The sequence below is a fragment of the Mercenaria mercenaria genome, chromosome 4 (genome assembly GCF_021730395.1).
Source record: "Mercenaria mercenaria strain notata chromosome 4, MADL_Memer_1, whole genome shotgun sequence".
NCBI classification, from domain to species: Eukaryota; Metazoa; Mollusca; class Bivalvia; order Venerida; family Veneridae; genus Mercenaria; species Mercenaria mercenaria.
This window is the reverse complement of record NC_069364.1, coordinates 34,114-58,242: the sequence shown is the minus strand read 5'-3', so window position 1 is coordinate 58,242 and position 24,129 is coordinate 34,114. Positions and strand designations below refer to the sequence as shown.

General features: G+C 36.2%; 1 pseudogene; it reads right to left on the bottom strand.

The window, feature by feature from the left end:
• Nucleotides 1–24,129, bottom strand: part of LOC123550825 (uncharacterized) — a 37,639-nt pseudogene that overhangs the window by 7,027 nt on the left and 6,483 nt on the right.

Here is a 24,129-nt window from a genome sequence, read left to right as displayed (position 1 = left end):
CTACCAGACACAGATTGTGAGAACATAACACAGAAAGCACCTACCAGACACAGATTGTGAGAACATAACACAGAAAGCACCTACCTGACACAGAGAATGACAATGCCTATAAGTCCAAGGCAGATGACAATTCCCACAGCAACTCCCAGACCAACTATCAGCAAAACTGCAGTAAACATAAAATATATAAGGTGAGTACATACGGTAGTATTTCATACCATACCCCGCCCGCTTAGCTCAGTAGGTAGAGCGTCGGTCTACGGATCGCGGGGTCGTGAGTTCGATCCTCGGGCTGGGCGTATGTTCTCCGTGATTATATGATAAACGACATTGTGTCTGAAATCATTAGTCCTCCACCTCTGATCCATGTGGGGAAGTTGGCAGTTACTTGTGGAGAACAGGTTTGTACTGGTACAGAATCCAGGAACACTGGTTAGGTTAACTGCCCGCCATTACATGACTGAAATACTGTTAAAAACAGCGTTAAACCAAAAACAAACAAATAGTATTTCATACACTTTTTTATACGCCCGTTTGAAAAACGGGACGTATTATGGGAACGCCCCTGGCGGGCGGGCGGGCGGGCGGGTGGGCGGGCGGGCGGCGTCCACAGACCTTGTCCGGAGCATATCTTCTACATGCATGAAGGGATTTTGATGAAACTTGGCACAGTTGTTCACCATCATGAGACGGAGTGTCATGCGCAAGAACCAGGTCCCTAGGTCTAAGGTCAAGGTCACACTTAGAGGTCAAAGGTCAAATTCAAGAATGACTTTGTCCGGACCATATCTTCTTCATGCATAGAGGGATTTTGATGAAAGTTGGCACAATTGTTCATCATCATGAGAAGGAGTGTCATGCGCAAGAACCAGATCCCTAGGTCTAAGGTCAAGGTCACACTTAGAGGTCAAAGGATACAAGAATGAAAACTTTGTCCGAGCATTCTTCTTCATGCATAGAGGGATTTTGATATAACTGGCACAAATGTTCACCACCATGAGGCGGAGTGTCATGCGCAAGAACCAGTCCCTAGGTCAAGGTCAAGGTCACACTTAGAGGTCAAAGGTCAAATTCAAGAATGACTTTGTCCGGACCATATCTTCTTCATGCATAGAGGGATTTTGATGAAAGTTGGCACAATTGTTCATCATCATGAGAAGGAGTGTCATGCGCAAGAACCAGATCCCTAGGTCTAAGGTCAAGGTCACACTTAGAGGTCAAAGGATACATGAATGAAAACTTTGTCCGGAGCATTTCTTCTTCATGCATAGAGGGATTTTGATATAACTTGGCACAAATGTTCACCACCACGAGACGTAGTGTCATGCGCAAGAACCAGGTCCCTAGGTCTAAGGTCAAGGTCACACTTAGAGGCCAAAGGTCAGATACAAGAATGACTTTGTCCGAAGCATTTCTTCTTCATGCATGGAGGGATTTTGATGTAACTTGACACAATTATACACCATCATGAGACGAAGTGTCATGCGCAGTTCCCTTCTTTCGAATTACTTCCCTTTGTTGTTACTATAAATAGCTTATATTGTAACTTTTTCATTACTAGTCATAGGGAAAAATTGAGACCACTTTTCTGTAGTACAACATGCATGCTACATCCAATTTTGAGGTGTATTTTGACCAGTCTCTACCTGGTAAAGATTTTTGTGAGGACTTACAATTTTTTTTTTTGATTTTTTTTTTTTTTTTTTTTTTTTTTTTTTTAAGATTAACTTCCCTTAGTTGTTACTATAAATAACTTATATTGTAACTTTTTTATAATTGACCGTAGGGAAAAACCAAGACCACTTTTCTGTGGTACAACATAGATGTTACTTTTCAATTTTAGGTGTATTTTAAGGTATCTCTACCTGGTAAGGAGCTTTTTTGTGGACTTAGAAAAACAAAACACTTAGTTATTACTAAACAACCACAAAATTAAAATTCCATTTGCAAATACAGGTGCTAGAGTAAAGAAATTTGCTGTGACGGGCGTATATTGTGACATTCTTGCACTCTTGTTCACTTATGCATTTGACAGAAGGTTTGTGGTTCTGCCCAGGTGCCTACTTGCTTGGGGGTACCTGTTGTCTTCCTCTACCAATTAAAAATCTTGAGTGCCGCTGTAAGACCTTTAATTTGCCAGTGTGACTTCAAAACACAACAAAACTTACATTCTGAATATAAAACTAATAATATCCTTAACAAATTTTGGTGTAAGTTTTACAAATATTCCTGATACATTTCGCTAACAACCACCCCTTAGTGGCTTACCCTAGCAGTCCCTTATAAATGTGAATAATATTAAATTTTGTAGCAATGCATATTGATTTGAGTCTGTTACTAAGTGTAAAATTTTATCTTTAGGAAAGAACTGCAGTATCAAGAGCCTTACATTATAACATTTTACTGTTACTTTTCATACCTTCCAGTACTGAAAACCTTCCATCTATACAAGATTTTTCCAAAGATCTACCTGCCTTGTTTCTTGATAAATTATATAAAATCACTACAATGATAAAATCTTATTTGGAGAATTGAAAGAGCATTATCTTTAAGATAAGAAACTGATTAAAATTTTACAAAAATACAAGACAGACTTTAAGTGGTTTTAGATATTCCCCATTATATAGGTCTTAATGTCATGTAGTTTTTGAGTGTGTTCTACTTCTGCACCCAGTTGAATAACGTTCCTAACCCTACCTGGTTAAAAATCTGATGATTAACTTATGACATTATCGAAATGATAAATAATGAATTTGTACCCATGTCTGAGACAACATTTGGTGTTCCTGCACTCGAGCTGTTGGTATGACCCCCATCAGTAGGTTCAACAATCGGATCTCTGTTCTCCGGAACTTTATTATCAATTGTTCGGCTTTCAGCGTCATCAACTGGATATCCAAGATGGCGTCTCATTTCTTCACCACAAAATATCTCAACAAAGTCCTTATCTTCTTTGGCTGTTCAGAAAATATGAGAAAATGTAAAATAGATTGTGAATACAAATGTATTTCTGAAGAGCATATTAAATTTACAGGAAATACTGCTGTAGTATAATTAATTTTTGAAGTGCATAAAAGGTAAACATTTCTACTATAATGAGGGTAGTTGACAAATGCTCACACTCTTGGAATGGATTAAAGGAAGGAGTCATATTAACCTCTGGGCCAGCACGGAATACCAGTCAGGGTATCAGATGTAAGCGAGAATCAATTTTTACATGGTTCTAAAGTACTTGGAAAATGTAAGTCAGAAACTGAAAGTCTTTGTAAGATTGCGCACGATTTTGGTAATGTTTAAATAATGTCTCCATTCATACAACTTTCTCATATGTCCAGGAATCCAGGACTGGTATCTTTTTTTTTGGAAAGAGCTGATATGTTTTTTGTGCAGATATTGAGAAATTATTGTGAATTGACATACATCCTGAGACAAGCTTTCAGACAAATAAAAATATTTAAAAAATACCTTTAGCTTGAATCCAGACATATCCTTGTGGTTTAGGAGCATTGTTGTTCAAGGTCAAGGTCACTGACCTGACATCACTGTTATAGATATTTCTGAAGGCATATAGCCCGGGGTGACCACACGTTATCTCTTTACGATGACCCTCATCATCCCTTTGATAATAATAATAAAAAATCTTTATATATATTACATATTTTGTATATCATCATTTTACCTTTTAGAGTTAAAGTCTCGGCTTCAGGTATTTTTTGAAGACATTTATCACTGAATTAAGGTGGTTGTTCATTCAATATTTAGCAGCCTATACCTTCTTCATTGAATTAAAGTAGTTCATCATTTAAAATTCAGCAATCTACACCTTTTTCATTGACTTAAAATGTTTCATCATTCAATTACAGACTTCTCAGACAAGACAAATATGATTTATATATGCATCTTCAGTAGTTATATATTAAACATTTTTATTTGAAATAATTTTTTGTAATATCAAGATCAAGGTCATAGCTCAAACATATATATTATACATATCATATTATATAATGGCTTTGAGCAACTATGTTTCATGGATAATTTTCTAAGACTGACTTGGCTTTTTGATACTTTTTGTTTTGGAAGGTAGATTCATGCTTGTGTTTTGCCAATAACAAATATTTTTGTTGATAAATTGTACGCTATATCCTTTTGCAAGAAAGGACAAATGAAATTTGTTCAAGCTTAAATATAGCGTAACAGATAATGTATACATTTTGTAATAACAATCATTCCATATTAATTAAAAACTTAATGTACCATACCTTAATTCGATGTCCTGGTTACATTGGTTCCCAGCTTCAGAGCGAGTTATGATTATGTCAAGAGCATGGATGTCAATACCCACATGGTTCCCAGTCTTGATGAGGCACTGACATTGCTGTTTGCCGGGTACCATTGGTTTAGGATAGTTCTCATTGGCAAGATATAGGAGCTTGCCGCGTTTATGAGTGTCTGAACAGAGAAATGTGATGTCTTTGTCTGAAACAAAATAAATACAACTCATGAACTTGTTTTACTCTTTTGGTAAGAATATTAATATAAAATAACTGGTGTATGTACGACTAACAACTATTTCATTTGGTAGACATAACAAAGATATATAAAATACACAGAATGGCAGCAGGAGATAATCTTGCATAAGCTTGTGTCAGTGCATTATCTTACTTGAAGCGTTTGCCGACAAATCAACAGACGCTTACTAAAGTATTACACCGGTAATACAGCCGGCACGTAATAAACCGAATTGGGTCCAATTTTCAAATTACAACTGTTGATTTCTCAGACTTCCAATCATCAGTTCATTCCTTGCTCATGTAGAAAATACTAATAACATTAAAAAAACACCATTATCATTATAACCTAACAATCTGGTAGAAAGTTTTTCATGACACAAATTTTTCTCCTTCTGCTGTCTGCTTTATACACCAGTAAAACGAGATCTCATTCAGTTCCCATGTGATATTGGTGAGGTTTGCTCTATATGCCTTTCAAGTTGCAGATCTATTTATTTTATAGCTCTTTGGACATAAGAAGGGTATTTTGTCTTGGTTTAGGGTCTTGTCTTTAGAGCATGTGTTGGAACCTATGACCTCAGGTTTGTGTTGACTACACCATATCCATTAGACTGTCACTGCAACTTATTTTTAGCTCGACTATTCGAAGAATAAGTAGAGCTATCCTACTCACCACGGCGTCGGCGTCGGCGTCACACCCTGGTTAAGTTTTTCGTACCAGTCCACATTTTGACAAAGTCTTTGAGATAAAGCTTTGAAACTTTCAACACTTGTTTACCATCACCATGTCCAGTTATAGGCAAGAGTACATAACTCTGTCAAGCATTTTGACTGAATTATGGCCCCTTTTGACTTAGAAATCTTGGTTAAGTTTTTCGTACCAGTTCATATTTTGACAAAGTCTTTTGAGATAAAGCTTTGAAACTTTCAACACTTGTTTACCATCACCATGTTCAGTTGTAGGCAAGAGTACATAACTCCATCAAGCATTTTGGTTGAATTATGGCCCCTTTTTGACTTAGAAATCTTGGTTATGTTTTTCGTACCAGTCCACATTTTGACAAAGTCTTTTGAGATAAAGCTTTGAAATTTCAACACTTGTTTACCATCACAATGTCCAGTTGTAGGCAAGAGTACATAACTCCATCAAGCATTTTGACTGAATTATGGCCCCTTTTGACTTAGAAATCTTGGTTAAGTTTTTTCGTACCAGTTTATATTTGTGTAAAGTGTTTGACATATGGCTTTGAAACTTTTATATCTTGTTCAGTATAATAGTCTCTATCAATAGACAAGAGTACGTAACTCTCTCATCTTTTTTTGGCTGAATTATGGCCCTTTTTGAACTTGGAAATTGGTTCTGTTTTGTAAATGTCCATGTTTTGTCAAGACTATTTGACATATGGCTTTTAAACTTTAAAACACTTGTTTCTCATTATGATTTCCATCTGTAGCAAGAGTACATAACTCTGACAATTATTTTGACTGAATTATGGCCCTTTTTGGACTTTGAAATTTGTTCAGTTTTTCTTACAAGTCAGCGTTTTGTCAAAACTGTTTGAACTGTGGCTTTGAAACTTTTAACACTAGTTTATCAACATGATTTCCATCTGTAGGCAAGAGTACATAACTCTGTCAACTATTTTGACTGAATTATGGCCCTTTTTGGACTTAGAAATTAGTTAAATTTTTCATATAAGTCCATGTTTTGCCTAACATATAACTTAACATATTTGCTATCATGGTCACACATTGCCATTTAGTGCAAGACTAATCGAAATCCACAAATACAGGAACATTTTTTGTTTAATCCATTTTTTTGTTTAGTCTGAAAATCTATGGAAATATTTTGACCCCATTCTTCAATCAATTCTTCGAATAGTCGAGCGCGCTGTCATCCGACAGCTCTTGTTTAACTTATCAGAGCACAAAGTACTCAAGGTGAGCTATTGTGGCTGGTCATTGTCCGTCGTCATGCGGTGTGCGTCATGCATCAACATTTGCCTTGTTAACACTCTAGAGGCCACATTTGTGAACCAATCTTTATGAAACTTGGTCAGAATGTTTGTCTTCATGATCTCTAGGTCAAGTTTGGTAACTGGGCCATGTGGGGTCAAAAATTAGGTCACTAGGCCAGATCAAAAGAAAATCTTATTAACACTCTAGAGTTCACAGTTTCAAGTTTGAAACTCATGAGAATTGGTCAGAATGTTTGTCTTGATGACCTCTAGATCATATTTGAATCTGGGTCATGTGAGGTCAAAAACTAGGTCACCTGGTCAGATCAAAGGAAAAGCTTGTTAACACTCTAGAGGCCACATTTATGACCCTATCTTCATTAAACTTGGTCAGAATGCTTGTCTTGATGATCTCTAGGTCAAGTTTGAAACTGGGTCATCAGGGGTCAAAAACTAAGTCACTAGGCCAGGTCAAAGGAAAACTTGTTAACACTCTAGAAACCACAAAGTTTGAAACTCATGAGAAATGGTCAGAATATTTGGCTTGATGGCCTCTAGGTCATGTGGGGCCAAAAACTAGGTCATTCAATGAAATCAATGGAAAAGCTGTTAATACTCTAGAAGTCACATTTATGACCCTATCTTCATGAGTCTTGGTCAGAATGTTTGTCTTGATGACCTTTAGGACAAATTCATATTTTGATCATTTTGGGTCAAAAACTAGGTCACCTGATTAAATCAAAGGAAAAGTTTGTTAACACTCTAGAGGTCAGATTTATTAACCTATATTCATGAAACTTGGTCAGAATGTTTATCTTGATGATCTCTAGGCCAAGTTCAAAACTGGGTCATGTGGGTTCAAAGTCTAGGTCACTAGGTCAGTTCAAAGAAAAAGCTTGCTAATATTCTTGAGGCCACATTTATGACCCTGTCTTCATGAAACTTGGTCAGAATGTTTATCTTGATGATTCCTAGGCCAAGATTGAAACTGGGTTATGTGGGGTCAAAAACTAGGTCACCCGCTCAAATCAAAGGAAAAGCTTGTTAACATTCTAGAGGCCACATTTATGACCCTATTTTCATGAAACTTGGTAAGAATGTTTATCTTGATGATCCCTAGGTCAAATTTAAATCTGGGTCATGTGGGATCAAAAACTAGGTCACATGCTCAAATCACATGAAAAGCTTGTTAACACTCTTGAGACCAGATTTATGATCCTATCTTCATGAAACTTGGTCAGAATGTTTGTCTTGATGATCTCTATGTCAGGTTTGAAACTGGGTCATGTGGGTCAAATACTAGATCAGTAGGCCAGATCAACTCTGGTGAGCGATATAGGGCCATCATGGCCCTCTTGTTTAAAGTTTAAAATCTGTTTATAATTATGTGGCATGCTGTGTCTTCTGTTTTGAATGTTAGTCATATCTGGTGTGCTATCAAATTCTTACTGAACATTTACACAGATCATAAAGCAACTTGCCAAGGCCACCCAAAAGTATATATACAGCTTGTAGAAAACAATGTTCAGTTGTTATTTTACGAAAGAAAAAAAAAACATAAAAAGAAAAATGAAACATGATTTCAATGAAAAGAGGAAACAATTATCAAATAACAAGATTTGTAGTTGTATTTCAAAGTGCAAAGTGTTATTGTATTTGGACAGATTGGAGCCAGGACTGTATAATGAATGTAAATGAGCCGCGCCATGAGAAAACTAACGTTGTGCATTTGCAACCAGCATGGATCCAGACCAGCCTGCACATCCGAGCAGTCTGATCAGGATCCATGCTGTTTGCTATCAAACCCTACTGCAATTAGAGAAACCGTTAGCGAACAGTATGGATCCTGACCAGACTGCGCGGATGCACAGGCTGGTCTTGATCCATGCTGGTCGCAAATGGACTATGTTGGTTTTCTCGTGATGCGGCTCAAATGTGTATGAATGTATCTGTCTTCTGTTTGCACTTTATCCTTGACCTGTGTTTTTGGTTCATACAGTATTTTAAAGTGTACGCAGATAGTTAACCCTTATCATGCTGGACACGATTGCTTCTGTCTTTGCAACCGGTGTAGATCATGATCAGACTGCATGGATGTTCGCTATTCAGTTAGTTTATTTTTGGTATGCACCCCTATTAACAGTTAATGGTACTGTCCCAATTGAAAGACGGGCAGTCAAGTTCATTTTAGAAATTTAGCATGGTTCTAGGTCATCAGATGTATCAACTAGGTCAGGTGAGAGAAAACAAGGACTTCATTGGCCCCCTTGTCCAGAGCATAAATGAAATGATTTGTTAAAGTATTTCCTGAATTGTTTCCAATGTAAAATGTAGAGTGGCTCTCCATCCCTTTTCTTCAGTAATAATTATGTCTCCCACCACAGAGTGGTGTGGGAGACATATTGATTTACTCCTGTCTGTGTGTCTGTCTGTCACAAAGCTTGTCCGCACTCTTAGTCGAACATTTCTCGTCCGATCTTCACCAAACTTGAACAAAATGTGTTTGCTAATATGTCCTCGGCCAAGTTCGATAATTAGCCAAATCGGCCCAGGCACTTCGGAATTATGGCCCTTGAAACTTGTTTTTGATAATCAAAGCACTCCAAAGTCTGATAGGCAGTTGAGGTCTTAGTGCATGATTGACTCATATATTACTATTCAGATGATTAGGCAGCTGTGGGAGACATGTGCTTTTCTCAAAAGCACTCAGTGTTTAGCATAATTTTATATTCAATATATATATTATGTAACAAGTAAGTTGGTGTGACTCAAACAGGTCCTTACATAGTCCAGAGGCTGATGAAAAACTACAATTTTACAGGGCATCTAAATTTATATGAGACTATGATAAGATTTCTATAGGAATTACTGTAAGAAGTAGCCACTTGGACTGGTAACTACAGTACTACTGCTATGTAAAATACTACAGGATACAAGTTTAGGGAGTATTGAGACTGTAAATTAATTGAATACAGTTTTAAGGACAAATGCGGCAGTTTTGGGTAAAAAAATCCCAATAATAGAATTTGTCCAAACTTTGTATATGAACACAGTGTCATGTTAGAAACGGAATTATGAAAAAAAAATCGAAGGTCACCCTGCTTGTTCAGGAGTTATCTGCCTTTGAATGTGCAAATTTGAGGAAAAATCCAGTTTCAAGGGCAGATAACTCCGGAACTATGACTGTTTTTGCATTTTTCTGACATGAAACTGTGTTCATATACAAAGTTTGAACAAATTCTATTATTGGAAATTTTTGCCCCATCTCTCATACAAGAAACTGCAGCAAGTGTCTTAAATCTGTACTAAGATATACCTGGTATGCAATCATGTATAACAGACATATAATCTGTCATTTGACCATATCCTTTTGCTCGACACGATGTTCCAGACTCTATGCTCTTTGCCTCAATATCACAATTCCACTGTCCTGAACACAGCATATTTAAAAATGGGTATTTTGTGTCGTCGACAACCAAACAGTCATTGTGTGTAGGCTGACAGCAGTCGACTGAATGTTTGCGGCCCTTTCCTGAACACCTAGCATCGTTCTTGACTCCGTAGAAAAGACGCTTGATGGCGATCTTGTGGTTGTCGGGACATACAAGATTGATTCCTTCATTGCTGCAACCACTCGAGTATATGTTATGTGTGTTGGCTGTGTATACCCCTGTAATAAAAACATCCTTGTTTTAATTTACAGTCCATAAAATAAACAAACGTGTTTGTAAACATGGATGGATCCGTACGGAAGGGGAAGAAGCATTTAATAGAAATATTTCGATGGCAAAATACAATACATATCGTAGTCCTGACCAACCTATAAACCAGGTCAGTCTATTTTATAAGTACAACAACATGGTTGACCCATTTAAACGAGTTGTACCATAGTGCTGTTAATACAGTGACAATGGCTGTTACAAGTTAAATTTATAGATAAAAGTATTGACTGACTGAACAATTTTTTGACTGATTGAATGATGGATCAGTCATCTGTCGGTTTGTTGACTGACCAACTGGTTGGCTGAATGATTGAATGAATGTCTACCATGAATATGGTTGATTAGTTCTTGTCTTTTTATTGACATAAGTTTGTTCATTCACGTACATTAGCTAGCATGAAAATATAGGGGAAATAAGAGCTTGTGAGAATTGTGTCAATACAGAGTATATGACTGATTGAAGAGGAAGTACTTGACTTAATTACTGCCTCTTGTAGAGCTGGTGGTCTGCGAGTTACAAGCACTTGTGGTCGGATTCTGACACCAATATTGTTGCAGAATTGCTTCATGTAATCCACCTTTCACATAGCCTATTAAAGAGTTGACCAAAATCAGCAGATATTTTAGTGTCAGCTGATTGTACGGTTAAAAATCAGGCTGTCAGTGGTTTGCACGTGCATACAGATATTCACTGGTTTCTAAGTGCTATTGTTATATCAAAAATGTATAGAATATATGGGAAAGCATGTAAGTTACATGTACATACAAAAATCAGCAGTGCAGCTTTCTGTCTGCATTGTACATGTATCTTGTTTTAGAAATAATACAGCCCTCATGATATAATTTCTATACATCTGAAATCCAAACAATCATTTTGTCTGACAATGATAAAATCACTGTTCAGTTTAGTATATATTATTTTAGTTTTAACATAGTGTCCTACATAAAAATGCATGTTTTGTACTTAATTAAAGCCTGCTTAGAGACACTCTTAAGTCTGCTTTGGGGGAAAAGTGACATTTTTCTTTCAGCTTTGAAGAGATATTCAGTAGGTTGTTCAGTCTGTATGTCTATTGGTAGAGTGAATGGTTTCTGCCCAATAACTAGAGAAGCACTTGACCAAGAACCTTCAGACTTGGTAGCATAATTGGCCTTAGATAGATGACCTCTATAGTTTTTGGGGTCAATAGATCAAGCGTCTAGGTCACAGGGTCTCAGCACTGAAAATGGTTTCCGCCCAGTAACTTGAGAACCACTTGACCCAGAACCTTCAACCAATATATTATAGCCCTTTACAGTAACAGACAGCCCTACATACAGCCCAATATATAGCCCCACATATAGAAGGTTTCAGACCAGTAATATCCTGGTTTATGGCTTACTTCTAATATTGCTCACAACTGTGACCTTGATATATGACAAAAAGTTGTATGTGCATTTTGCAGACAAACCGCTGATGAAATAACATGATCATCAGCTGTTTATTTTGAAATCCCAAGATCTGTAAAATGTGGTTAAGATACGAAATGACATTTTAAGCTCATATTTAATTCATGTTTTAAAAGGCATGCCATTTCAAAATCCTGTTAACTTAAAATCTTGAACAATTTGTTAATTAACTTCAAAATGGAACTAGAAGTGGTACATGTACTGTTAGTTAAATTGGCTCTGATTAATGTAAACTCAGATAAGCTTAAAACGGTATCTTAAAATTGTTTAAAGAACTTTTTAGTACCTTGTGGTGTGAAGATGTTGGTATTTTACCAGAAGGATTAAACATAAAGTTACTGTGTTCATATTCCAAATTCTGACACAGCTATTTGACTCTTGAGTCAAAATTTTACCGGTATTGTCAAAGTTTTTAGCATCATGTTAGGCAGTGCAATTAGATATACAACTTCTTTCCAGAAATAATAAGTGAAATCAATTGCAACCTTTGTCATTTTCAGTTTAATACACACATGTAACCAATTAACATCTATTGTTGATATTTACATATGTTACCTTTAAGGTAATGAACGTGTAATGGCACTGGACAATTTCCGTTAGGCATTAATTAGGCATTCTTTGGTTGTAAATGTAGCTCAATGCACAAATGACCTGGTAAAAACTGGAGAATGATGAACTATCATACAGAGATAGGTACATTGTTCATTGTTATTACACTACCTTAAAGTATATAACATGAATGTTGGTTTAGGTTGTATTGATTGTGCTGCATAAAACTATCATTAAGTTTGATGCTCTATATTGACACGTGTAAAAGGACCTATTTGTAACTTTGTATAATGTCTATCCAGTTATTGCAGGCTTCCTATATGACATGATATGTCAACTTGACTAATCTTCTTTCTAAACCAGGTCCCATCTGTCATATTTTGGGATCATTTTTTTTCTCTCAAAACAAATCGTTGCATTTAATGATACAAAATGTCATGGCATATCTCTAAAGTCATTGGTCAGGTGAGCGTCTTTAAGGCCATGATGGCCCTCTTGTTCGTAAATAACAGTCAATAAGCCTTAAAGTAATATTGTTATGTTTGCCAACAGATATCTCAATTTCTGTCATTTGTGACTTTATTTATAGTCATTACTTATTTCTTATTGTATCAAATGCCAGGGAAATTATTGAGTTTGTGTATTAGGCTCTTGGCTTTTCCTCCCCTCACAAATTGTGAGTTGTTGTATCAAATGACAGAGGAATAATTGAGTTTTGTGAGACTTCTGGCTCATTCTACTCTCACAAAGTGAGTTATTAGGCAGCTATCTCTTCCAGAAATACTAAATTAATAAATAAATCAGCTGAAAATGTATTGCATTTATTATTTATTCACCTCCACTATGAAGAGCACCTTTTAGAAAAGAGACTATAAAGGGAGATAATTGTACACTTATGTATGGTGATTTTAGGAGTATGGAAATTATGTTGGTTTCTAATCAGACTTGTGAAAATGCTGACATTTAGTGCCGATTATCTTAATAAGTATCAATAATTGCAGCTAAATCTGTATGTCATCTGTTAACACCAATTTTCTGCCAACTTAATCGTAATCCTTTGAATGTTTCCAGTTTGCTATAACTTTATTTTGTTCATATTTCCAGAACTGATTCATAATTTTAACATGTCAGAAACATTGCGGAATGATACTAATTTCACTTGGGTCATGATTAAATTTTACTCAGACTTTATCATAGACTCCTGTGTAAAATCTCAAACTTAAAACTAAATTCAAGGTATTAAATCCATATAATATTTCAATGAACTTTTGCAGTTTTGATGTTTGTAGCATCATCTTGTGCATGTGCAGTAAAAAATCTTAATTTGATTGATATTTATTTCCAAAGTCACTTTATGTTCATTGTAAAAATACTTCCTTCTACCCAAGTGGAAACTGGCAAGTACTCGAAAATGCAGCTCTCTGATTGGTCAGTTAGAACCCCTGATGTCATGATAAAGTTATGACAGTGCGAATGGGTTGCAAGTGATTTTGGTGCAATAACTTTGTTTAAAACATCACATTAAGATACTGACTTAAAATTTCAAGTTACTAACTGGATATTTTGGTTCCCATATATTATATAAAATTTTTTAGTTCCTAAGTCAAAATTTTGAGTAAGGGGGAAAGTCCAGTGGTGTCATATAACCTCAGGAGGCAATGAAATATTCTTAACCATGTTTATGTCTTGAAGGTTTTCGACCCAGTTTGAGCCCATATGGCAAAGAAATATAGAAACACTCTACATGAAAATGTATTTATGAACAAGAATGGGTACCTGGTAGCTCTAGAATTTTCAGGAGAGTCATAGAAACTGAAAGTGATCAGGTATTGTTCAAAGTTTAAGACTTAGTCTATGATTTCACTATTTTGACCATATCTTGGAAGGTTTTAGATACAGTTTGAGCCCATACTGCCAGAACATACTGTACATATGTTATTTTAATGCAGATATCATATAACATCCTTAGATACTGTTTGAAATCTGGAGTAGCTCTCTAGAGGCGGGGGATCACGCCATATATTGATGTGTGGTGGTACTATGTTCAAGTATCTTCATGCTAAAGTTAGGGTACGATATTATGGATGTGATGGTTAAGGGTATTTTTACAACAAAGAGTCTAATAAAAGTGTCTGTAAATGTGTATACTTTCTACAGCTATAAAAATATTTGATGTAATAATATAACAGATGCTATTCTATAATCAGCAAGTCTGTGAGCTGGGAGTACATGCTGCTTCCAACAGCTCTGTTTAATTAATTAATAGCAGGCACACACCACATTATTATGGTTGTATTATACAAGGCATGTAGTCATTATGTTCTTAAGATATTTGTTGTAGGTTTTGGTATATAATATCAAATAAATTTCTGCATAAATATTTAGCAGTGTGGAATAACTTAATTAGGAAATAATGTATAGATAAACCGTGTTTTAATAACATTATTAATGCACCAAAATAGGTTATACGTCTGCGGAATAATTTCATAAGGGCATAGCCAGAGTGAATTATTCCGGGGATGTATAACTGATTTGAGTGTATTTATTTAAGTAAAACACTGATTTTGCTATACATTATTTCGATTCTAATATGCTCTTATTATAAAACAAAAATATTAATGTCATCGCAAATTAATGTGACCTCATTTTAGCTTATATGCAGCCATGTTTAACAGAAACAAGCATATTAGAATGTTTATTATTATTGATGCAGATTTCAGAAAGTCTGCTGTGATTTAAATAATTCCATACAGTTAGTTCTTGAAAAAAACCTGATCTGTTTTCTTATTAAACAAAAAATGATGAAGGTGTATGTTATTATGCAACAAAATACTGTGAAATCATTAATATTCGTGTGGGACTAATTTTCGTGGATTTCGTGGTTGAGTCAATCCACGAAATTTAATGCCAACAAACAAGTAAAATTCCTATTCATTTTATGTTCAAAAGTTGAAATCCACGAATTCATATCCCCACGAAATAGCTGTTTTGACCAAAACCACGAAATTTCATGCCCACGAAATTTAATGATTTCACAATAAGTGTTTGTACGTCATAGAAAATTACATCATACTAAGCGGTAACATAATGTCCCAGCTGCTGCTGCTTAGTCTGTGCACAGAAAATAAATGCAACGCAAAACATGCACTTTTTTGGTGGATGTAGTCAAAACTTTGATTTTGTGTTAGAATCAAAATAATTTATCTCGAACAGTGACTTAACATGAATAAGATCATTGTTTGCTGTTGGGATGCATATCACTCGGCCTGTGCCCTTTTGATATCTGAATTTCAAACAGTTATTTTATTAAAGGACAAATTTATCACTGTCAGATTAATTCAACTCACTGCCTTCAGGTTATACTTATATTGTTTGTAATTATGCCACTAATCTATATCTAAATTTTAGTTCACCTATTGTGACCGGTCATTGTCCGGCGTGCATCGTCGTCAATCAGAATGTTTGTCTTGATGATCTCCAGGTCAAGTTCAAAACTGGGTCATATGGGGTCAAAAACTAGGTCACTAGGCCAGATCAAAGGAAAAGCTTGTGAACACTCTAGAGGTCACAGTTGTGACTCGATCAATCTTTATGAAACGTTGTCAGAATGTTTGTCTTGATGATCTCTTGGTCAAGTTCTAATCTGGGTCATGTGGGGTCAAAAACTAGTTCACCTGTTCAAATCAAAGGAAAAACTTTGATGATCTCTATGTCAAGTTTGAAACTGAGTCATGTGGGATCAAAAACTTGATCAGTAGGCCAGATCAACTCTAGTGAGCGATATAGAGCCATCATGGCCCTCTTGTTCTGATTTTCAAAACATTTTGGCATATGCAATTAAATGTTACACTGGTAAATGTTTGATAGACTGTTATTTAATATTGAATCATGTAAGTCTGCATCAAGTTTTCACTATCTAAAGAGAAAAATATGCATACTATAATAAAAAAGATTATTCAACAGTTTCCCTGTGCAGCGTGTATGTATCTCCATATTTTACAGAAAAAATGTTTTAAAACAAGAGATCACAGAGTGATCTTGGCGCCCACCAATGTGCCATTTTGGAGTGTTCCAAATTTCAAGACTTACTGACTAGCTCAAGGTCAAATTTCATTTCCGTACACATGTAACACTGTGCGTGTGGTCCAAATTCGAAAGCTGTAGCTTGAGAAATGTGAAAGTAGGTCACTAGATCAATCTAAGGTCAAAGTTTAATTTGGTACACAAAACTATGCAAGTGGTCCAAATTTGAAGGCTTAGCTTGAGAAATGTGTAAGTAGGTCACTAGGTCAAAATCAAGGGTCAAATTTCACTTCAGAACACAAATCTATGCATGTGGTCCAAATCTGAAGCCTGTACCTTCAAAAATGTGAAAGTAGGTCACTAGGTCAATGTCAAGGTCAAAGTTTGTTTTGGTACACAATCCTATGCATGTGGTCTAAATTTGAAGCCTGTAGCTACAGAAATGTGAAAGTAGGTCACTAGGTCAATCTTAAGGTCAAAGTTCATTTCGGTACACAAAACTATGCATGTGGTCCGAATTTGAAGGCTGTAGCTTGAGAAATGTGAAAATAGGTCACTAGGTCAAAATCAAGGTCAAATTTTATTTCAGAATACAGAACTATGCATGTGGTCCAAATTTGAAGCTTGTACCTTCAAAAATGTGAAAGTAGGTCACTAGGTCAATGTAAAGGTCAAAGTTTGTTTCAGTACATAAAACCATGCATGTGGTCCAAATTTGAAGGCTGTAGCTTGAGAATGAGAAAGTAGGTCACTGGGTCAAAATCAAGGTCAAATTTCATTTCGGAACACAAAACTTGCACGTGGTCCAAATTTGAAGACTGTACCTTCAAAAATGTGAAAGTAGGTCACTAGGTCAAATCAATGTCAAATTTCATTTGAAACAAGGAACTATGCATATGGTCCAAATTTGATACCTTTTCCTTCAAAAATGTGAAAGTAGGTCACTAGGTCAAAATCAAGGTCAAAGTTTTTTTCAAGTGCCACAAAACTATGCATGTGGTCCAAATTGAAGGCTGTAGCTACAGAAATGTGAAAGTAGGTCACTAGGTCAAAATCAAGGTCAACTCATGTCAAGGTTCATCTTGCACTCAAAAATATACATGTCCAAATTTGAATGTTGTAGTTATTGACAAGAAGATTTTAAAAGCTTTTCCCTATATAAGTCTATATGAACCATGTGACCCCCGGGGCGGGGCCATATTTGACCTAGGGGGATAATTTGAACAAACTTGGTAGAGAACCACTAGATGATGCTACATTACAAGTATCAAAGCCCTAGGCTTTGTGGTTTGACAAGAAGATTTTCAAAGTTTTTCCCTATGTAAGTCTATGTAAACCATATGACCCCCAGGGTGGGGCCATATTTGACCCTAGGGGTATAATTTGAATAATCTTAGTTGAAGACCACTAGATGATGTCACATACAAAATATCAAAGCCCTAGGCCCTGTAGTTTTGGACAAGAGGTTTTTCAAAGTTTTTCTCTATACAAGTCTATATAAACCATGTGACCCCCAGGGCGGGGCCATATTTGACCCCAGAGAAATAATTTTAATCATCTTGGTAGAGGACCACTAGATAATACTTCATACCAAATATCAAAGCCCTAGGCTCTGTGGTTTTGGACAAGAAGGTTTTCAAAGTTTTTCCCTATATAAATCTATGTAAATTATAGAAATAAACAAAGGGCAATAACTCACTCATAAATTGTTGAACCAGTCTGATTTTCAGGGGGACACAACTAGGGTACCAATACATCATTCTGACAAAGTTTGGTCAAAATCCCCCCAGTAGTTTCTGAGGAGATGCGATAACGAGAAATTGTTAACGGATGGACGGACGGACGGACGGAATGACGGACGGACGGACCACGGACGCAGAGTGATTTTAATAGCCCACCATCTGATGATGGTGGGCTAAAAACATCTGCAACACTGCAAGTGTATGAAAACTATAAGTGTGATAATCCTGGAGAGTTCCACCAGTTCAATCATAATTATGATAGGGGGCACTTTCAGACAAATTAACACAGCAATTATCCGGTCATCTGGTATAAGATACCTTTGATATTTACAGTTATTTGTATATTCATCTTATCACAATGCCAGCAGACCACCAGACTTCTAGCTCATCAGGGATACATGAATGTTTCAATAGAACTTGGTTGAATCAGCATACAAATTCCCTATTAAGTACAGGTACACATGTATTAACCATTCTATGCCATCGGTTCTACCTTCAGAGCAATTAACACAATATTATCTGGTCATCTGTATAGAATACCTTTCATATTTACAGTTATTTTGTGTATTTATGATATCTCTTATGTCTGGAGGTCTGCTACCAGGGGACTTTTTATCAGAATTGGTTAAGATAAAATCTATTAGAAAATCCTGAATGTTTTTCATAGTCTAGCAAAATTGCTGTCTTAGCTGAGATGTTTCTTCTTTCTTCTGCAGCATTTATGATTGATGCAATAAATGGAAGTAAAGTCAATGAGAAATGATGTGAAAGTTTTATCATGATAATGTCAAGCAAGATCCACAACTTGCCCTAAATTCAACCATTAGCCAGTTTCAGACAGTGAAAACAACAAATAAAAAATCTCCCTATTCAGAGTTGAGCTTCTATCATATATATTGTAGAGTATCTTGATGAAATATATAAAACATAAACCCATAGAGCAACTGTCAGACTAGCATGATAGTATCACTGAAATCTGGCAGCTCAGTAATGTAGTAAGAAAAAATTCATTCTTTTTTGCTTCAATCTAGGCAGAGTCTGACATAACTAATTCTTTATTACAAAATAAAGTGGTTCTTGGATTTTTTTTAGAATTTTGAGCAATGCTTTTTCAGCCTTTCATTTATTGTATCAGAAAACTTTCAGAATTAATGGTAACATTGCCTGTTATAATGGGGATCAGTCAATATCTGGTTGAAAATCTTCTTGAAAAGTTAAACAGAACAAATCAAATGTCCTGATGTATATATGTATTTAAGAGATAATATATCCCAACAAGAGGACCATGATGGTCCTGAATCGCTCACCTCTTCCCACATGACCCAGTTTTGAGTATGACGTCGTTTTTTCTATTTTTAGCTCACCTGTCACAAAGTGACAAGGTGAGCTTTTGTGATCGCCCGGTGTCCGTCGTCCGTCCGTGCGTGCGTGCGTGCGTCCGTCCGTAAACTTTTGCTTGTGACCACTCTAGAGGTCACATTTTTCATGGGATCTTTATGAAAGTTGGTCAGAATGTTCATCTTGATGATATCTAGGTCAAGTTCGAAACTGGGTCACGTGACATCAAAAACTAGGTCAGTAGGTCTAAAAATAGAAAAACCTTGTGACCTCTCTAGAGGCCATATATTTCACAAGATCTTCATGAAAATTGGTCAGAATGTTTACCTTGATGATATCTAGGTCAAGTTCGAAACTGGCTCACGTGGGGTCAAAAACTAGGTCAGTAGGTCTAAAAATAGAAAAACCTTGTGACCTCTCTAGAGGCCATATTTTTCATGAGATCTTCATGAATATTGGTCAGAATGTTTATCTTGATGATATCTAGGTCAAGTTCGAAACTGGGTCACGTAGGGTCAAAAACTAGGTCATTAGGTCTAAAAATAGAAAAACCTTGTGACCTCTCTAGAGGCCATATTTCTCAATGCATCTTCATGAAAATAGGTCAGAATGTTCATCTTGACGATATCTAGGTCAAGTTCGAAACTGGGTCACGTGGGGTTAAAAACTAGGTCAGTAGATCTAAAAATAGAAAAACCTTGTGACCTCTCTAGAGGCCATAATTTTAATGAGATCTTCATGAATATTGGTCAGAATGTTCACCTTGATGATATCTAGGTCAAGTTCGAAACTGGGTCATGTGGGGTCAAAAACTAGGTCAGTAGATCTAAAAATAGAAAAACCTTGTGACCTCTCTAGTGGTCATATTTCTCAATGGATCTTCATGAAAATTGGTCAGAATGTTCACCTTGATGATATCTAGGTCTAGTTCGAAACTGGGTCATGTGCGGTCAAAAACTAGGTCAGTAGGTCTAAAAATAGGAAAACCTTGTGACCTCTCTAGAGGCGATATTTTTCAATGGATCTTCATGAAAATTGGTCAGAATGTTTACCTTGAATATATCTAGGTCAAGTTCGAAACTGGGTCACGTGGGGTTAAAAACTAGGTCAGTAGATCTAAAAATAGAAAAACCTTGTGACCTCTCTAGAGGCCATATTTTCCATGAGATCTTCATGAATATTGGTCAGAATGTTCACCTTGATGATATCTAGGTCAAGTTCGAAACTGGGTCACGTGGGGTCAAAAACTAGGTCAGTAGGTCTAAAAATAGAAAAAACCTTGTGACCTCTCTAGAGGCCATATTTCTCAATGGATCTTCATGAAAATTGGTGAGAATGTTCATCTTGATGATATCTAGGTCAAGTTCGTAACTGGGTCATGTGCGGTCAAAAACTAGGTCAGTAGGTCGAAAAATAGAAAAACCTTGTGACCTCTTTAGAGGCCATATTTTTAACGAGATCTTCATGAAAATTGGTGAGAATGTTCACCTTGATGATATCTAGGTCAAGTTTAAAAGTGGGTCACGTGCGTTCAAAAACTAGGTCATTAGGTCAAATAATAGAAAAACCTTGTGACCTCTCTAGAGGCCATATTTTTCAATGGATCTTCATGAAAATTGGTCAGAATTTTTTATCTTGATGATATCTAGGTCACATGTGCTCAAAAACTAGGTCACTTTGTCAAATAAAAGAAATAACGATGTCATACTCAGTTGAACACTGGGTCATGTGGAGATAGGTGAGCGATTCAGGACCATCATGGTCCTCTTGTTTGACATAGTGACCTAGTTTTTGTTAAGAGATAATATATCCCAACAAGAGGACCATGATGGTCCTGAATCGCTCACCTCTTCCCACATGACCCAGTTTTGAGTATGACGTCGTTTTTTCTATTTTTTGACATAGTGACCTAGTTTTTGAGTTCATTTGACCCAGTTTTGAACTTGACCTAGATATTACCAAGATAAAAATTCTGACCAATTTTCATGAAGATCCATTGAAAAATATGGTCTCTAGAGAGGTCACAAGGTTTTTTTATTATTTGACCTAGTTTTCAGAGGTATGTGACCCTGTTTTGAACTTTACCAAGATATCATCAAGGTGAACATTCTCACTAATTTTCATGAAGATCACATGAAAAATATGGCCTCTAGAGAGGTCGCAAGGTTTTTCTATTTTTATACCTACTGGCCTAGTTTTTGACCGCACGTGACCCAGTTTCGAAACTGACTTAGATATCATCAAGGTGAACATTCAGATCAATTTTCATGAAGATCCATTGAAAAATATGGCCTCTAGAGAGGTCAAAAGATTTTAATAATTTTAGACCTACTGACCTAGTTTTTGACCGCAGTTGACCCAGTTTCAAAAGTAATCTAGATATCATCAAGATGAACATTCAGACCAACTTTCATACAGATCCCATGAAAAGTATGGCCTCTAGAGAGGTCACAAGGTTTTTTTTATTATTTGACCTACTGACCTAGTTTTTTAAGGCATGTGACCTAGTTTCAAACTTGACCTAGATATCATCAAAGTGAACATTCTGACCAATTTTTATGGAGATCCATTCACAAGTATGGCCTCAAGAGAGGTCACAAGGTTTTTCTATTTTTAGACCTACTGACCTAGTTTTTGACCGCACATGATCCTGTTTCGAACTTGACCTAGATATCATCAAGATGAACATTCAGACCAATTTTCATACAGATCCCATGAAAAATATGGCCTTTAGAGAGGTCACAAGGTTTTTCTATTATTTGACCTACTGACCTAGTTTTTGAGGGCACGTGACCCACTTTCGAACTTGGCCTAGATATCATCAAGATGAACATTCACACCAACTTTCATACAGATCCCATGAAAAATATGGCCTCTAGAGAGGTCACAAGGTTTTTCTATTATTTGACCTACTGACCTAGTTTTTGATGGCATGTGACCCACTTTCGAACTTGATCTAGATATCATCAAGGTGAACATTCTGACCAATTTTCATGAAGATCTCATGAAATATATGGCCTCTACAGAGGTCACAAGATTTTTCTATTTTTAGACCTACTGACCTAGTTTTTGAAGGCATGTGACCCAGTTTCGAACTTGACCTAGATATTATCAATATGAACATTCAGACCAATTTTCATATAGATCCCATGAAAAATATGGCCTTTAGAGAGGTCACAAGGTTTTTCTATTATTTGACCTACCGACCTAGTTTTTGAAGGCACGTGACCCAGTTTAGAACTTGACCTAGATATCATCAAGGTGAACATTCTGACCAATTTTCATGAAGATCTTATGAAATATATGGCCTCTAGAGAGGTCACAAGGTTTTTCTATTTTTAGACCTACTGACCTAGTTTTTGATGGCATGTGACCCAGTTTCGAACTTGACCTAGATATGATCAAGGTGAACATTCTGACCAATTTTCATGAAGATCTTGTGAAATACATGGTCTCTAGAGAGGTCACAAGGTTTTTCTATTTTTAGACCTACTGACCTAGTTTTTGATGGTATGTGACCCAGTTTCGAACTTGACCTAGATATCATCAAGATGAACATTCTGACCAACTTTCATAAAGATCCCATGAAAAATGTGACCTCTAGAGTGGTCACAAGCAAAAGTTTACGGACGGACGCACGCACGGACGACGGACACCACGCTATCACAAAAGCTCACCTTGTCACTTTGTGACAGGTGAGCTAAAAAGTGATTTGTCATTGAATAAAATCATTGTTTGGAGTTTAGATTCGAAAGAATTATATCACGAGGGTGCAGCCCAAGTGATATAATAATATGCATCTAAACAACAAACAATGATTTTATTCATGTGAGATATATTATTTCGATTCTAACATGTTGTCAAGGATAATTATGCAATTATGTACATCCTTGCCGATATCTATCAAATATTTGCCTGATTTTTGTTGATTTCTTTTCCAGCACGTCGCTATGCCATCTAACGCCATGATTTAATTATTATGACGTCAGAAAAATGAATTGTTGAATAATAACACACAGTTTTCAGCCTTCTTTGTTTAATAGGAAAACAAATTGGGTCTTTTTAGAATACTGGATATGATTCAGATAAATTCTTGACCATGATGGAATTTTTAAGTTTGATGAAGGATCATCAGATTTTCCCATTTTGATATCCAGGCCATGCACCAGGAAATGCTTTATAGAAAGTACAAAATTAAGATAGTTTGTTTGTGCCTTCATCAAGGAAATAATTAACAGGCTTCAACAATATTCAAAGAAATTAATTAAAGTGAAATCAACCAGTCCAGGAATAGAAGCAGAACCTATTCAGCCTGCAGATAAAACTGCAAGCTCTGACAGGATAGATCCAGAAATTCTATTTTGACATCAGCAGGTTTACTGTAGATTATCACAGGAAAAAGATAGTGCCAATGCTAATCGGTTCTCTTTTATTGAGAAACAAAATAAATTTCCACTGGGAGATATTTTACCACCCCTAATTATTTTTCTTTGGCTTCATCATTTGTTTACTGGAGTGTATTCTACCTCCTTTTAGTTCACTGGTCTACCTGTTTTGTTTATTTTAGGATATTTTCTGCCAACACATTAGTGTCATTAATGTCAGTTAGAGACAATATCATTGAACCTCCATTTATATTCCGAGATTGGAAACACTTAAGGTATTAGAGCACTAATAGTAATGTTTACAAAATGGCCTTTGCTTGGTATATTCTGAAAGGTAACCATGTTTTGCACTATTTTGCAATTTTTAAACAACTTTCACCGTGCCGTTTTTAGCTCACCTGTCACAAAGTGACAAGGTGAGCTTTTGTGATCGCGCGGCGTCCGTCGTCCGT